At 34.3% G+C, this 18,163-nt stretch overlaps 1 pseudogene; it reads right to left on the reverse strand.

Annotated features, from left to right (window-relative positions):
• Window positions 1-994: 994 nt before the first annotated feature.
• Window positions 995-1,651, reverse strand: LOC107007051 (annotated as a pseudogene).
• Between the last annotated feature and the right edge of the window lie 16,512 nt (window positions 1,652-18,163).

Raw genomic sequence — 18,163 nt, forward strand, 5'->3', positions numbered from 1 at the left:
ATATATATATATAACTATTATTTATATATGTTAATTACATATTTAATCAATGATTATTTTATAATAAATAAATACCTTTATTTTGTAGGTGTAGACGATGAAATTGATAGTGATCTATAGTCATTATAAGGAAGACATATGTCGATCAAATTTCTCTACAACAATTACAAAACACCACTTTCTTCGACGAAAAGTTATCTATATGTATGCATTTGTGAAAAGGTGGAGGGTATTGTTCCTTAAAAAGAAGGCGAAAGCTTTAACCTATTCAATATTTTGTAAATATAATGTCGACTTTTAGATTATGTGTTGTAGCATATTAATGTTCCAACTTCTTGTTTAGACTTGCAAGTAATTTCGTCAAAGAAATCTTAAGATTATAAATAAATAATCAAAAAGCACTATCATCAATATAAATATAACTCAACTCAATATGGTACTTTGTTTACGCACTTAAGCACATACATCACTTATACATACTAAAGACTAAAGCATATGAGGAATAATGCATAACAATGTTTCTTCTCTATTTAATAACTAAATATGATATATATTCATATCTTAAAAAAATTATATTTTTTAAGAAAATCATTTAATTATTCAAATCCATTTTTAATTGTATTTGTGTAATTATATTTTTAAGTTTTTATACTCATTTACACGAGGCACACGCGCAACGCGCGTACCAATGTCTAGTATAATATATACATGAAGTATCTTTTGTATCAAATAAAACATAGGTTTTTAAACGTAAGAGAAAGAAAATATATACGACTAAAAATAAGGATTCAACTTCGATCAACATTTTGATAAAAACAAGTTATTAACCGAACAATGTTAGTTCATTTTTCCAACAAAATAGAATAACATTCATAAATGATTGACATAAAAAGTACAATAACATGAAATGGAAAGAAAAATGCAAAAAATTATGACACACACTATGAAAAAGAACACGAAGAAACAATGATAGAACATTATATTTATTACATTCTCAATCGAGGTCCTTGGAATGTCCATCTTCAACATTGACGCCATTGCCTTCTTTTGGTGCAAACTCTATACCACTTTCATCCCCTAATGTAGCTATAGTCTGAATAAACTACGGGTCATTGAATGACTCTTCCATTGGACTTGCTGATAAGGTAATGTTTTCTTTGTTGGATGGAGGATTTGTCATCTGGTTAAGTTCTTTCTTTCTTTCATCTAGTTTAGCCATTTTTGCAGCAAACACCTTTAACACACTTTTAATTTCTCTAGCATCAAGTTCATCAATGCGCTTTCCCTCCACTAGTTGGTTGACGAGGATTTCAATTTCCTTCGTCTTATTCATTTTCTCTAATTTGCTAATTTGTTCTTCTTTCTTGTCAACTTTCTTTTGAAGATAGTCTTCATGTGGGACCAACTTTGACAGTCTTTTGAATTAAATAAAACTTAAATGCCTCGTCAAGACATCCTGAGCCAGACTTGGGGATTTCCAAGTAATGGGTTGGATTTTTCCTGGCCTAAAAATAATATTGGCCACTTCTACGTCACACAAAATAGAAAGCTCTTCTGCTTTCTTGAACAAACTTGTTTCTCTTCTATCTAAGATGGAATTTCTCACATTTTCATTGTCGTTCGTAATATCTCTCAACCTTTTTGTAGTCATATTTGATAGTCAAAAAAAAAATATTTTCTTTTGGAGTAGAATATATAAAACTTGAAGAGATGTGTGACTTTTATAGTTGACAAACATGAATTGTCAATATAGTCAAATCTTGAACTTTCATAGTAGGTTCCAAAATTTAAATAATTTGATTACTGTAATCTGATTTTAAAGAAATTATTATTTTTTTTCCTTAAAAGGATGAAAATTGTTAATTTTCAAATTGAAATTGACAGGTCATATTCCATGATTTTTTTTGGTGTTAGAAAACACAATAATTAACATTTTACATGGGCATAATTGGTAGAAAATGTTTGTAGATAATATGCTTTCTTACAAAAGACGTAGCATATCCTCCGAAAAAAATTGCCTCATATTTCAAAATTTCGATAGATAAAAAAAGTTCATGTGAAGTTCACGTCAAGAATGGTGTAGGAAAATATATGAGCACTTCTAATTAATAATAATATTTTTTTCTTTAAAGATTTACAATAATATACCGATTGAAGTAACTTTTAGATATGGGATGAGAATTACTAATGAAGAATGATTCATTTTTCACAAATAAGAACTGTGATGACTCAAAATCTAAAGCATAATGGCACTTGCACTATCCCATTGGTAGGTAAGCCGATCATCAACCGAAATTAATATCAAACGATTATACAGAAATAATAAAATTAGAAAAATAAAATCTATAAACTCAAAGCTTTCATAGATATAATAGAAGTGTGAAGGTAAAAAAAAAGACCCAAAATTTAGTGTTACTAGTAGTTCAAGAGCATCAAACTAAATACAAATACTTCAAAATATAAGACAATGTGAAGTTGTAAATAATAGGTAACGAAGATAGAAGAAGATAGATTTTCTCCAAATGCACCATAACTTTTTATATACATAACCTCAGATAAATGGAATTCATGGGGTTCGATAGGCCTAGGCAATGCATAATAAAATAAAACAAGAGTAGCATAAATAAACATGTGTACTTAGTTGGTTGGTGTAATGAGTTGTTTTATTTTCTTCATATTTAGTAATTTTATTCATTTTGATTTTCTATTGTTGCATGTGTAGTAGGTGTAGGGACAAAGAAGAAGGAGGAAGAGGAGGAGAAAGAAGGAAGAGGAAAAGAAGTAGCAGAAAAAAAAGGAGGAGGAGAAGTAGAAAAAGTAGAAGGAGAAAGAGAAGCAAAAGTATAAGGATAAGAATCAGCAGGATCCAAAGGAGAAGGAGAATATGAATCAGAAGAATTTGGAGGAGAAAGAAAAGGGAAAGGGGAAGGAGAAGGAAAAAGAGAAGAAGTAGAAATAGTAGTCTAATGGTGATGTTGGAATAAGTGAGATATTACAAAGTTTATGTATAAGTACTTGAATTATCAGTAGGTGAAGTATAAGCACTTGAGGTTAAGTCAAGTGACTCAAAGGCTACCCATTCTCGAGTAAAAGTTGGAGTGGATAGATACGGATTTCATGGTAGAGTTGCCATAAACTATCCGTACATTTGATTTTATTTGGGTCATCATTGACAGGTTTACCAAGTCTTATCACTTTCTACCGCTTTAGAATTTATACTTTTCTGATAGGTTTAGATGTTGCATTAATGAGATTGTATAAATTTTCAAGGGGTGCAATCATGGCACTTAATTTACATCATATGTTTGGAGGTTATCTCAGAAAGAATTGGTACTGGGTTGATCTTAGCACAACATTTCATTCGTAGACAGGAAGACAGTCCAAAAAGGACTACTTAGGGTGTGCAAGATAGGGTTTGGGCTTGTGTAATTATTATCGAGGTATGTGGGACTATTTTTTGCTTTGGTGGAGTTTTCAGATAATAATAGCTAATGTTTGAGTATTCAAATGACTCTATTTGAGACATTATATAATTGGAGGTCAGTCTTTCATGTGATAGTTTAATGCTTTTGAAATTAGGCCCTTAGGTCACAGACTTATGGATAAAGTTTGGGTGATTTGGGAAAGGCTTGTACTGCTTAGAGTAGACATAAGAGTTATGTTGATTGGAGAGTGAGCGCCTTAGAGTTAGTTAAGATATCAAGTGTTTATGTTGGTGTCAACCATGAAAGGCATGATGAGGTTCGATTGAATGGGCGAGCTCAACCCTAGTTTCATCAAACTTTTGAGATTTTCGCTGTTTGTTATGAAGGTGTCTTATTAAGAGTTAGACTTACCTTCAGCCCTTTGGTTTATTGACCTTATCTTTTATGTATCTATGTTGGGACAGTATGTTTAAATATGTCTCACGTGCTTAAGTGGAATTTGGTTCGGCATGATGAGTCCTTGATTTTCAAGGAGGGGCCTATGGTTATTCCGAGGGAGACTACTTGGTAAGCCAATCTTGATATACATACCAAATATCCTTACCTTTTTTAACGTCGGGGGTACTTTGTTTTTCTCTAACTTTTAAGATTTAAGTTATTTTCATTGTGGATGTTGTAATGACCCTCACGGTCCATTGTTTGGTTTTATTTTGCTTACTATTTTCCCCTTCTCGTTGCTTCTATAAGGTATTTATGTCTTATTGAGGTGGATGGCTCTCTACTTGAGGTTTAAGAGAGTTTTTGTATGTTTTTCCCCATTTGGGGATTTTTGCGTTGAAAGGGTTGAGTTCGATTGACATTCTTATTGAACTGTAAGAGATTTTTATTAGCGTCATTAGCTCTCAAAGTTTTAGTTTGGTCTAGTAGGACCTCTTGTTTATATCTTGTGATTGGTGGTTTGGTTTCGGGAAGCTTGGTTGTTTGTTTGTTTTAAGTGGTTTTAGTTGTTTTGTTGGCTTTGATCAAAATTTTCAATAGACAACTAAATAATTTGTTTTGTTGATTATGTTGATGCCAAAGTGTGATTTCTGATTAGGAAGCATATTTGTTTGTGTCCGCAAAACTCTAAATGAATCTTAACGACAGGCCGAGGACTTACAAAAATGTGAGATCTCCTTCTGTAGCTGCTCTTGCGGAGCTTGGATTCCTTTGGTAGCTCTGCTTTGCTCGTGCAGAGAGTCGCCACACCAGCAAAGGCTGCTGATCTAATACTCCTCCAACTTAGTTGAGCTTGATCAAACTACAACAAAAATAACTTTTAGCAGCAATAAATATAGACAATTAAGAATGCTAAAGTCTTCACCAACATTAATTAAGTGTCATTAGGACCAATGTCACTAATGACTTTAGGAACACATACAAAGAGTGCTAATTGCCAATAAAAATAGGTAAACAAGATATAAGACGATAGATTTTCTCCAAATGGTGGTATCTCACCACAAAGTTTTATGTATATAACCACATATAAATGAAATCCATGGGTTTTGATAGGCCTAGGCAAAGCATAAAAAGTTAAAACAATAGTATAAATAGAATAACATAGGTACTTAGTTGGCTGGTGTGATGAGTTGTTCTATTTTCTTCATTATTTTTAATGTTTGTCAACATGATGTTCCATGGTTACAAGTGGAGTAGGTGGCAGGGACAAAGAAGAAAGAGGAGGAGGAGGAGGAGGAGGAGGTGAAAAAGAAGAAAAAGAAGGAAAAAGAGTAGCAGAAAAAGAAGGAGGAGGAGGAACATGGAACGAGCAAAAGTAGTAGGAGAAAGAGAAGCAAAAGGGGAAGGAGAAGATGAATAAGAAGAAGGAGGAGGGGGTGCAGGAGAAAGAGAAGGTTAAGGGGGAGGAGAAGGAGAAAGAGAAAGAGAAAGAGAAGAAGGAGTAGTCTAATGGTGGTGTTGGATTAACTGAGATATTGCAAAGTTTATGTCGAAGTACTTGAATTATCAGTAGGTGAAGTATGAGATCTTGAGGTTAGGTCATTTGATTCAAAGGCTATCCATTCTCGAGTGAAGGTGGGAGTGGATGGATATGAATTTCATGGTAGGATTGCCATAAATTTTTCATACATTTTAATTATATTTGGGTCATTTTTGGTAGGTTGACCAGGTCTTCTCACTTTCTACCAGTTTAGACTTTATACTTTTCTGAGAGGTTGAATTCAGGAGATTGTATCAATTTGCAAGTGGTGCCAATATCTATCATTTCAAATTAATTCACGTCATATTTTCGTAGGTCGATTCAGAGAGAATCGGATACCTTGGTTGACCTTAGCACAACCCGCAGATAGACATTCAATCTAATAAGGACTATTTAGGTTGTGGAAGATTATTTTTCACAACTCTCTTTCTTTATCCGAGTCATTTTATGAGAAACAAGTTTCATAGCTCTAAAATACCTTAAAACTTTTTCTATGTTGTTTCTTCATTGTTGTTCTTGTTATCATATTTTCAAGAAATAATCTTCTTTTCTTTATATGCACTCAAAACTCTCCCTTCTTGGGTTTTCATATTATTCGATCTCTTTCTCCATTCAAGAGGAAGGTTGAGCACATTCCACATATTCAAGCTGACATTACTTTAATTGATGAGGGAAAAAGTCTCTTTATTTTACTGCATCTTGTTCTATACATGGACAAGTTCTTGTTTTATGAGCATATGATGCAAAGATGATTTCATGTGAGGAATATGTGTATCTTCGTAGAAGCTTTCTCAGTTTAAGACTTTGACTTTTTTTTACTTCCTTTTGCATCACAATGTTATTTGCACAGAATTCTCTTTTGATTATTTTGTGTCAGCTTCTTCGTATCTAAGAATCTTCTTAACACACTTTCTTGTTTCCAATTGAGTTGTTATGGGTTCCTCTTCCTTCATATCATGTGCATATTTAATGTAAATGACTCTTAGCTTGATTTCAGCGGACAACTATGTCATCTAACTTTAAGTGTGTACAAGTAGACACTTATAATTTTATAAAATTGAATAAGTAGAAACACGTGTCGTCGAGACATAATACACGTAGAACACCACATAGTTCACAAGATTATCATATGTAGAGTGTCATGTTAAGACTATTTCAGGTGTTAATATGGTTCTACCAGACTAGTAATTTTATACCCTATTTCCTCTAGCATGTGTATATTCATGCTTGGCACATTTCACTATGAGGGAGTCAAATACTGGATCACATGACAACCTGGTACCCCCCCCACCCCCCGCCCCTCCTCTACTAGTATCGCATCCCACTAGTATTTGTGTTGATCGTTGACTACATGCTTTCTCTATATTTTATCTTTACATAGTTTTATCCTCACATTATTAATAAATGTATTTTATCTTAGATATTGTTCTCTTAGATAATAATTGGTACTACAAAAAAATGCTTTATTTGCTGTGGTTAACTTGTGTGAGTATTTAGAAGTCTCATTTATAATTCATTTTGTGACGTTTTATTTTGATCTGATATTATAAAAAATTTATGGTGATTTTATTAAGGAGGTTACGTTTTATTTTGATCCGACATTATAAAAAATTTGTAGTGATTTTATTAAGGAGGTTAGAAAATACCCACAATTTAATATTGTTTTTGGCGGTTATCAAACTCCAAAAATTTATTAAATTCGCTATTTATATATATAATATTATACATTCGATATTGAAAGTTAATTTCATCATATACCCACACCCTTCTCTTACTTCATTTTGAATTTCTTTTTTAACTTTGTAGATGAAATTTCACTTCAACACTTTATCTTATATAGTACACCCTCCATCCCATTTAATGTGAAGTAGTTTGACTTTGTATAGAATTTTTAAAAAATGAAGATATTTAAAATTTTGGTCCAAAATGAATGATAAAAATTTGTATAGCTGTAAGTCATTTCGTTAATGATAAAATAGACATTTCATAGTTAAATTGTTATTTAATGTTGAAACGTGTCATTTATTTTCGAACAGACTAAAATTGAAAATAAGTCACATAAATTGAGACACATGGAGTAATACTTTAATTTGTATTATTTAGTGATTTTGGCTATTTCATAACACAAAAATTTTTACTTTTTATCTATGAAATCTAAGAAAAATATCTATGAAACTACGAAAGTGTATATATATATTTATATATAATTTCAATTTTCTAATTTTTTTAATCTAAAAAATTCACATATTATTTTATTATAATTTCTAAAAATTTCTAGAATTTAAAAAAATTATAAAAATCACCTATCAGATACATCTCTCCTCTATCAGATACATGACTATCTCCTCTTGAATACATACATATCCTCTCTCTCCAATACATCTCCATCCCCTCTTGAATACATCTCTATCATCTCTTGGATATCTCTCTCTCCTCTAGAGTACATCCATATTCCCTGTCAAATATAGTTCTTTATTCTCGAACTCATCCGTGAGCTATGTGTCTGCAAGTTTCCTGAATAGCAATGTGTGATGAGCGATATATCCGCATGTCTACTGATAAATCTAAATTTTTTTAATTCTAAGAAATTTTTTGTTATTAGAAAAAGAGTAGAATATAATGTAATTAACTCTTAAAATTGTGAAAATTTATGTCATTTTAAATTTAATTTATGTGACATATTTTTCTCTGTAGTCAATTTCAAAAGAATGATGTATTAATATATCTAATAACAGTTTGACTTTAAGATATACATTTTATTCTTAGTAAGAAATTTATAGTCATATGAATATCTATGGTTTGTTTTAGACCACGAACTTTAAAGTATTTTTTTTAAAAAAAAATTCGTTTTAAGTCAAATAAACATACATAAATCTAAATGGAGTGAGTACAAATTTAGTTAAGTTTTTTTTTTTTAACTATTTTGTTGTTTAACAAAATCTAAAATGAAAATGCTAAACCTTTTTCACAATTACGTTTAATGGTTTTTTTATCAATATCTAGTGGATAATAACCAAAATTTTAATATAAATAAGGTAATAAAGTAACTTAATTCTGAAATTCAAGTATTGATATTAATTGAGAAAATATTTTTATTTATAAATTGTAAAACATTCATGATCTAATATTTAATATGCTTCTTACTCTCGACGAATGACACTAATTTATCATAATTCAAGATTGTAAAAATAGAAATCAAGACTAAAAAGTGCAACTCACTATTATATGAAGGTCAATCCGTGGTTTATCTATTATGGAAGTTTCCTAAGTATATGATATATAATTCTATGACAAGTTAATTTTGATCCTATATATTTATACTTTTCAAAATTTATCCTGTTAATTGGTTATGTGTAACGACCCTTTTGGTCGTTTCGAGTGCTAAAGTCTTGTATTTTATAAAAAACTTTTCGATAGATTTTAAATGGGTATTTTGGACTATTGGTAACTATATTTATGAATTAGTGGGCCAGTTTTAAATATTAATTTAGTTAGTAATTAGAGAAGATACCACTAAAATTAGTAGTGGGTCACTTTATTTATTTATTTATTTTAAAAAAAAATAATTGATTATATAATAATTAGGGTGATAATAATCTGTTAAAAAAAAGAGAGGAGAAGAGGAGAATAATGGAGAGAGCGGCGTTGAACGAAAGGAAATTGGAGCGGCTAACCTTTCCGGTAAAAATACTCATCCAAGATACTGATCATTATTCATACATATAATTGGTTAATTAGTGAGTACAAGTCAATATTATATTGTCATCGCTTTATTGTTTCAATTCTGAAAGAAAACTGAGAAAAATCATATTAGTGTTATACTAATTAGAAGGAGAAGGAAATTTGTTAAAGGCAGACTCATGGTTATTGTGTGAAAGTGGGGGAATCTACATTAAATGAAAATGATGACATAATGATTAAGGTAATGATCAACTAATAAGGTTTTAAAGTTTGTTTATAGTATACGATGTAGTTGTGGTATCTATCGTAACGACCGACCCTTTTGGTCATTTCGAGTGTTAAAGTCTTGTATTTTATAAAATATTTTTCGATAAATTTTAAATGGATATTTTTGACTATTGGTAACTATATTTATGAATTAGTGGGCCAGTTTTAAATATAAACTTTAATTAGTAACTAGAGAAGATACCACTAAAATTAGTAGTGGGTCACTTCATTTATTTATTATTTTTTAAAAAATTTGATTATATAATAATTAGGGTGATAATAATCTGTAAAAAAAAAGAGAGGAGAATAGGAGAACAATGGAGAGCGGTGTTGAACGAAAGGAAATTGGAGCGGCTAACCTTTCCGGTAAAAATACTCATCCAAGATATTGATCATTATTCATACATATAATTTGTTAATTAGTGAGTACAAGTCAATATTATATTGTCACCATTTTATTGTTTCAATTGTGAAAGAAAACTGAGAAAAATCATATTAAAAGAAAACTGAGAAAAATCATATTAGTATTATACTAATTAGAAGGAGAAGGAAATTTATTAAAGGCAGACTCCTGGTTATTGTGTGAAAGTGGGGGAATCTACATTAAATGAAAATGATGACATAATGATTAAGGTAATGATTGAATAATTAGGTAATAAAGTTTGTTTATTGTATATGATGCAGTTATGTTAGAGTAAGCACTGGTTTTCGAAACCAGTGACTTTAATCCTCAATGCTAATATGTGTTATCTTTTTACAAATTGATTTTTAGCTTATCGAGATAGTTAATTACATATTGAGTATAGTATATTATTGAATGCCATTAAGTATGTTATTAGGACAAATAAAGACTTAACTTTAGGTTTGAATATAAGAAATAAGAGACCTGATATATTATTTGGAGAAATAAAGACTTAACTATAGGTTTGAATATGAGAAATAAGAGACTTGACATATTAATGGACCTCAAGATTAGGAACTTGAGTATAGATTTGTGTTTACCGATTTTGAGTCTAGGCTTGACATAAAATAATATGAGTGTTTATAAAGTCGTTAACTTACAAGTTATGTATATATACTTGGTAGATTGGAAGGGTTCGGAGGCATTGAGGAAAGAAAAAGTATTGGAGAAGTAACTTGCTTGACTTCGGTACTTTGGTGGAGGTAGGTTATGGTTTATGCTATTTGATAGTAAACTATTAATAGTGACTGATATGCGTTGAATGATATTGTGAAGTTTTCTATGTACTTGATTGTGTGATTGTGTGGCTTGGTCGTGTGTTTTGTGATTGGTCTGAAATCCCGAGACCGTGGAATGTATAATCTTAAACCATCTCTATCGAAGTAATGCATTGAATAAAGAAGAGTCGATAAAATATTATTAACGAATGAAAAAGTGGTGATATTAAATGATAAATTAATAGTATTATTGGATCAGAGTGTCACGTTCCGACACGGTATTCTTGGATCGGAGTGTCACATTTCGACATGGTATTTTTGGATCAGAGTGTCACGTTCTAACACGGTATTCTTGGATCGGAGTGTCACATTCCGACACGATATTCTTGGATCAGAGTGTCACGTTCCGACACGATAATATTAAAGGAAAAACATGTTGAATTAACGGAAGACACTCAATCTCAAAGAACTCAACTCCCAAAATGGTTTGGTTTGGAGGCATGAGTCCTCATGTGTGATTTTGATGCCGTTGACTTAATATGTGCTTACTTTATTGTTGTTGACACTTGTTCATGTTTGTTTCTTATCACATGTTAAGTGCTATAGTTGAGTTCATACTATTATTCTTTGTATATTAGTTACTATTTTTGGTTGACCGATGATACTTACTCAGTACATGTTGCCTCATAATGAGCCCTACTTGTTTTCTTCTTTGTTTTCCTTTTATGAAATGCAGCGAGTGTACCTATGACTTCTGATTTCCCTCAGCTCTAGCCAGCCTCCCGCATATCAAGTTCCAGGGTGAGCTATCCATTCAAACTCGTGTTGGGTTCTCTCGGTCATGACATGATGTCCTATACTTTCGGACACATACCATTTTATTCTTTTATTTTGGTGTATTTGATATTCTTAGACTTAGTATTGGAAATTAGATGTCCTTGATGTGATGACTTTCAGGTTTTGGGAAATGATATTTAGTAACATTTGAGTTTCCGCGTTATGCTTGTATTTTGTAAGTTAGGTAAAATTGGTTGGTTCACCCACTTAAGAGATTAAGTGTGGGTGCCACTCACGACTCGTTTTTGGTCGTGACATTATGTATTTTCTTAAACTACAATTATGCGGTCATTATTTATCAATTCTTACATTATCGACTCTATATTCTTTTTTTTTATCTCTTTAGAATTGTGCTATTTTTGTTTTCCTATTTAAGTCACAATTTTCAAAGATAAATAAATATTATGTTGAAGATAAAATAGGTTAAATAAAATTATATGAATACTTATGTTTAAAAAACATTATATATAACTAAAAAGGATACATACATGAAACTAAAATAAAATAAATATTATTTTGGAGATAAAATAGGTTAAAAAAACTATATGAATACTCCTGTTTAAAAAATATTATACATAATTAAGAATGAAATTACATATAAGGATGATTGTAGGATTATACTGAATATGTTGTAGTAGTAATAAACATAGATGAACGATTTGAATTGTCAAGAGTATAAAAGTAACTATATTTTTCTCATTATTATTATAATCAATCAAATACAAATTGATTTTTTAAAATAAAAATAAATGAGTTTTTGGGTCATACATGAAACACAACTGTTTGTGACTCTTCAAAAGGAAAATTGAATTCTTCTAGAAAACTATTTTAACAATTAATTACACAATTATAAATTTAAAACTTTATCCAAAATAATGTTTAAAATTACAAAATTGTCATTGGTCGTCCTCTGTCATGACCCAAAACGAGTCGTGAGTGACACCCACACTTAACCCCCTAAGTGGGCGAACCAACCAATTTAACCTAACTTACAAATTACAAAGATAACGCGGGAAGTCAAAATCTTACTAAATATCTTTTCCCAAAACCTGAAAGTCATCACAACAAGGACATCTAGTCTCCAATAACTAAGTCTAAGAGTATCAAAGACACCAAAATAAATGAAATAAAGTAATTCGTGTCCCAAAACTAGGGACATCAGGTAATGACTGAGAGAATCCAACCCAAGCTCGAATGAATAGCTCACCCTTGAAGCTGATATACCGAGACTTGATAGAGCTGAGGGAGATTCAAATTCGTCGGTACACTAGCTGCACTCCATATAAGGAAAACAAAAAAAATACAAGTAGGGCTCAGTACGAGGCAACATGTACTGAGTAAGTATCATCGGCCAACCAAAAATAATAACTAATATACAAAGAATAATAATATAAAATCAACTAGTACTTAATAGGTGAGAAGCACAAACAACATGAACAAGTGACAACTGTAGCAAGTACGTAATCAATCACAATATCAAGCACACACGAGGACTCATGTCTCCAACACCACGTTCGTTGGGAAATGGGTTCTTTGAGATTGAGTACATTAAATTAATTCAATATCATTTTCCTTTAATGTTACTGTTGTCAGAACATGACACACCGATCCAATTATACCGTGTCGAAACGTGACACTCCGATCCAAGAATATTGTGTCGGAACGTGACACTCCGATCAAAGAATATCATGTCGGAACGTGACACTTCGATCCAAGAATACTGTGTCGGAACGTGACACTCCGATCTAAGAATACCGTGCATTTATCCTTTATTATCACCACTTTTAATTCATTGTTATATTATTTCATCAAGCCTTTTTTTTATTCAACACATCACTTTGATAAAGAGGGTTCAACGGTCTCAGAATTTCAGACCAATCACAAACCACACCACCAAGTCACACAATCACAAAGTCAAGTACATAGAGAACTTCACAATATCATTTAATGCATATCAATACCTATTAAGAGCTTAATATCAAATATCATAAACTATAGCCTACCTGATACGCTCGAACTTACTTCTCAAATAAGAAGTAAAGCGGTCGTGTCAAGTAAATAACCCAACTAGTGAGGTTGGGATCGTTCCCACGGGGAAAATAGTTTAGACTTAACTTCAAATCTATTATTACTATTGTTCAGTCAATTACTTCCTTGGAAAGCAAAAATCATAAAAGGGTTTTTTTTTATTTCTAAATAAATGAAAATAACTAGCGAAATTAAGAGAGACAACTAACGGCTTCAAATGTTGGAGTTTAATCAATTAATAAAGGTAACTAGGATTTACGTGTTCCCCACAGGTTCATAACTTGATAATTCTAACTATAACAATTCTTTCCTAGTATCTTGCATGCAAAGTGATAAGTTATGTATTTCTAAATCCTTGGTCCGGCATCTAGAAAATTTCACTACGCACCTTGGTCCGGCTACGTGTGTTGCTATACTAACCCTTACCTTTACCCCATATTAAGTATCATATTCGATATTTGACTAAGTTATTACCTCGTACCAATCAATACTAGCCTATTAGATAGTATACACTAAATCTATGTTGATAATTCTTTTCCTATTATCTACCTCCTTGGTCCGACAAGTAGCATTAAGGCGAGTTCTAACGTTGGCCATCCGTTAAAAAGATTTCTAAGTGAAAGAATTATCAATACATGCAAGACACTATTCTAGAATTCTTATTTTAGTTAGGTTTTACCTCATTATTCGCCTATGGTTCCCACAACCCTAGTTATGGAGTTTAGTTACCCATATTCATAATCACAATATTCAAATATATGATATAAGAATTCATGCACTTACTTCAATGAGAAAGAGTAAAATCCAGAAGTTCACTTGATTAATCAACCAAAATCACTAACAATCAATTGCCAATAATCCCGAGTTTAACAGTAATCCAGGGTCTAAAAATATTCAAGAGTCTCACCAAATAATCCCCAGTCTAATCTCAAAAATGAGGTTTTTCGAACTACTTATAAAAAATAAAAACCTAATTAAATAAGGACTCTATTTGCTGGAAATCTGTCAAAACGCGACTGGGTCGATGGACCTCATGACGGATCGTCGTGGTCACAACGGACCGTCATGGACTCCGTCGACCCATACTTGTGCAATTTCTTCTGCTGCTTTCTTTATTACCCTCGACGGCAGGTTTGATGGATCGTCATAGGCACAACGGTCCGTCGAGGGTCTCCGTTCCAAAACACTTGAACTCTTGGAATTTGGGTAGTGGGACTACTTCTCTGAACTTCATGACGAACCAGCAGGATGGACCGTCATGGCTACGACGGTCCGTCATGCTTTCCGTAACCCCACACTTGGTCAGACTTCCCCATCTTCCTTCAGCAGCTGCACTACGATGCCACCTACGGACCGTCACGGGCACGACGAACCGTCACAAGCTCCATAGGTGGTACTTTTCTGTATTTCTTGCTCAAAAACCTCTGCATTCATCTTTTAGATAGATTTCCTGCAAATAAAGAGAAACTTATATAAAAATTAGCACAAAAAGGCTTTTGAACACAGTAAACTTAAGGAAAAAGTATTAATAATACCGTGAAACCACGGTATATCAACACCCTCAACTTAAATTCGTTGTTTGTCCTCAAGCGACGCACTATGACTCAATACAAAATCTTTGTACCATAGTATCCATGTTTTATTCTTCACAATCATTTGGCTATCAATCCCGATCAATCTCATCATATTTATGCATGCTATCACTATTAGGCTTGAATTATCTGGAATCAGACCATGACACAGACTCACGATGCACTAGACACAGACTCACCATGCACTAACACCTATCCTCCTCAATTTCTCACCGAGGTGCAAAATCCTCATTTTTCACACAATAATTTCAGTTTGAGTATAAGGATTACTTTTCAACACTCACTCTCAGAACAAATTCACACTCATTCATACATATTGCCATAAGCTTGCCCTTATTTTCAATATTTTAAGTTCGCTATACAACTCTTAGGATCACGATAGATCTTTCTTAGCTTGTAACATAGGCTCAGGGTCAGGTAGGGTATATTTAGGTATACTTTAGTGACTTTTTGCCCTCCTTGAAATATCGGCTAAACATACCATTTTCTATCAGTTTATTTTGCCCAATTTCTCATATTGTTTCACTTTGCTATTTTCCCTTTTTTCTTCATTTGTGTAAGTGACTCTCTTCTTTTCTTGTATATTTTTTTTCTTTACTTCTCTTTCAACTAATTCTTGAGTCACTTTACTTTTGTTCTTTCTCTCTCTTTGTTCTTTCAACCCCACTTTCCAGAGCATTCCTCATAATAGTCACCCTCAACTCATGGCTTTGCCATGAGTGATAGTACACAATACCCAAAGTTGGGTCAGAGCCATAAAAAGGGTTGTTTACTGCATTATCCACCCTCAACTTATGCTTTTGGCATAAGCTGAGGTGCACATGTCCAAGGAGGGACCAGGGCTAACACATTATTCTCAGAAAAGATCAGTAAGGGTTAAAAAGAAGGTCTAGTTTAAGCTCAAATCATTTGGATCAAAAAAGGATAAATTTCATTTGGTTTTCTTTTATTTAGGCTAAAAATGGGCTATATTAAAGAAGGGCCTATGATCCTTTCCTAATTGTCTATTACAACTTACTTTTAGCAGGACTAACCAGGCAAGTTCTAGCTCAGTACAGATAGTGGACTATTCAAATCTTCCTCACACTCACTTGACATTGCATTACTCTACCAGATTATCAGACACCTAGTTCGAATTTTAGACTTAGGGTCATGCAGTGGTGTACCTCTATGTCATGCTTAGAGCCACACATTTATCAATTACTATGCCTAGTCATACATCATTTTCCATTTTCTCAGGATATCATTTTAGCCATCATGCTTCAGAATTAAACTATGTACACAAGATATAGACATGCCGGTTCAACAGAAAAAGTAATCAGTCTCTTGGGGAAAAAAGAACACAGGCAAGAAAACTCCAAAAGAGGATAGTGAATTGGGCTACTCAGACTTCACCCTAGCACTCACTTTCCATTTACCCCACCCCCAACGAAAAGACATGCAATTGTCCCCAATACATAAAAAAAATTGAAATATAAGAGTGGTAGGTGATGCAAACCTGGGGCGCAAAGCGCCGAGGATCAACAAGCTGGTGGATCCGGTTCCCCGGAATCCACTACCTCTGTAATCTGGACACCCTCAGTAGTGTCCTCAGTATCAACAACACTATCAGCAGTGCCTCCCGCTATCTCCACATTTCTGGAGCTAGGCGCCCCAGCAGCTAACTCTACTGCTCTCATCTGACGCGCCTCCTCATCAGCAAGCGAGGCTCTCCTCGCAGCCTCCATCTCATGGCGCTCCTTCTTCCGTGCTCGAGCTTCATCCTTCTCTCGACCCCTATGCCTCTTGGCATGCTCTTGAGGGGGAGGTGGTGGAATCTTTGAAGTGGCGAATAGGGCCGCCATCACTGTTTCTTCAGCAGGCTCTGCAGAAGGGGCCTCAGACTCAGGCACACTAGCCTCTAAGATCATGTCGATGTTTGTGCGAAGACTGTCGACCGCAGCCTGAAGGATCAACACATCCACCTGAGGGGCTGGTCGGGCTAACACCTGCAACTCAAAAGCGTCCAAGCGCTGATGAACCTCAGCGATCTTCCGCTCTGTGTGCTGGACCATTCTCCGCTTCAAGCGCTCTTCTGCTTAAGCAATAGACTTCTTCATCCAAGGCTGGATGTGATGCAAAAGTGTAGCCATCTGTGCCTCTAATTTTGGACCCTAGCAAGCGGGACCAGAGCGGGGAAAGGGGCTGAACGAGAGGAGCTCGGGGCATTACTACTACCCGGGATAGACTCGACTGGGGTAGTGTCAGTGAAAGCCGCCTGCATAGCCGTGCGGGCCTGTGCTACTGTATCAGCCAGATTGTCACCAAGTGGAGGCACCTCTGGACGGGGCCCTCTGCGTGGAGCCAAATCATTGGCCTTATCCCTGATGAGGCTGATATCAACAGTGCCCAGCGGGGTCTTGAGCTGATCAACGTGCCATATAGGCACACCTGCGGACCTGCATAGAGAAAATATCATGCACGAGAAAGGGTAGGTAGTTGCGACCTTAAAATCCCTCTCGTGCATAACTGCCTGTAGAATCCAAAGCAAAATCCACCTCAAACCTGGCTATCATCGCCGCCATCAGTATTGCTCGATCCCATGTGACTATATTATCAGCGGCTGTGGGGGAAAGGCAGTGGCGGACAATCAGCCACAAAAATTTTGCCGTAAAGGTCAGGTTGGCCTTCTTGATGGCTCCCTTCGGCTCTATCACCCAGTCACCACCCTCTCCATCAACGGACAAATGCTGGGCCATCCACCTCTTGGTGGTCTCTCTCAGCGATGGCTCACGCAGGAATTGGCCATCTTTGACAATTTGCCATCGGTAGTCAAACTCGGCGGTGAGAGGGGTCCGTTGGCATCAACATTCTCGCTGTATAGATACCGGCGGATGTCAGGCAGGGAGATATCAACCTGAATACCACGTACTCAGACCTGCTCCAATGGGGCCTGTTTGGCGAGGGCAGCCCGCCTATCAATCTGTGATCTGAGAGTCGCTACGTATGAGGCGTAGAACTCTCAGACCAACTCTTCACTATAACGTCCCAACAGACAAGCTGTCCACTCCAATCGATGTCTGGTGAAGAGATTGTGGATCTCTGGCATCGTCAATAGACTTTCCGTAAGGACCTGCCGCTCCAATATAAGTGTCCGAGTCATGACTCCTTTGTCATTCAAGAATTTTGCATCGGAA

The sequence above is a fragment of the Solanum pennellii genome, chromosome 12 (genome assembly GCF_001406875.1).
Source record: "Solanum pennellii chromosome 12, SPENNV200".
Lineage (NCBI taxonomy): Eukaryota > Viridiplantae > Streptophyta > Magnoliopsida > Solanales > Solanaceae > Solanum > Solanum pennellii.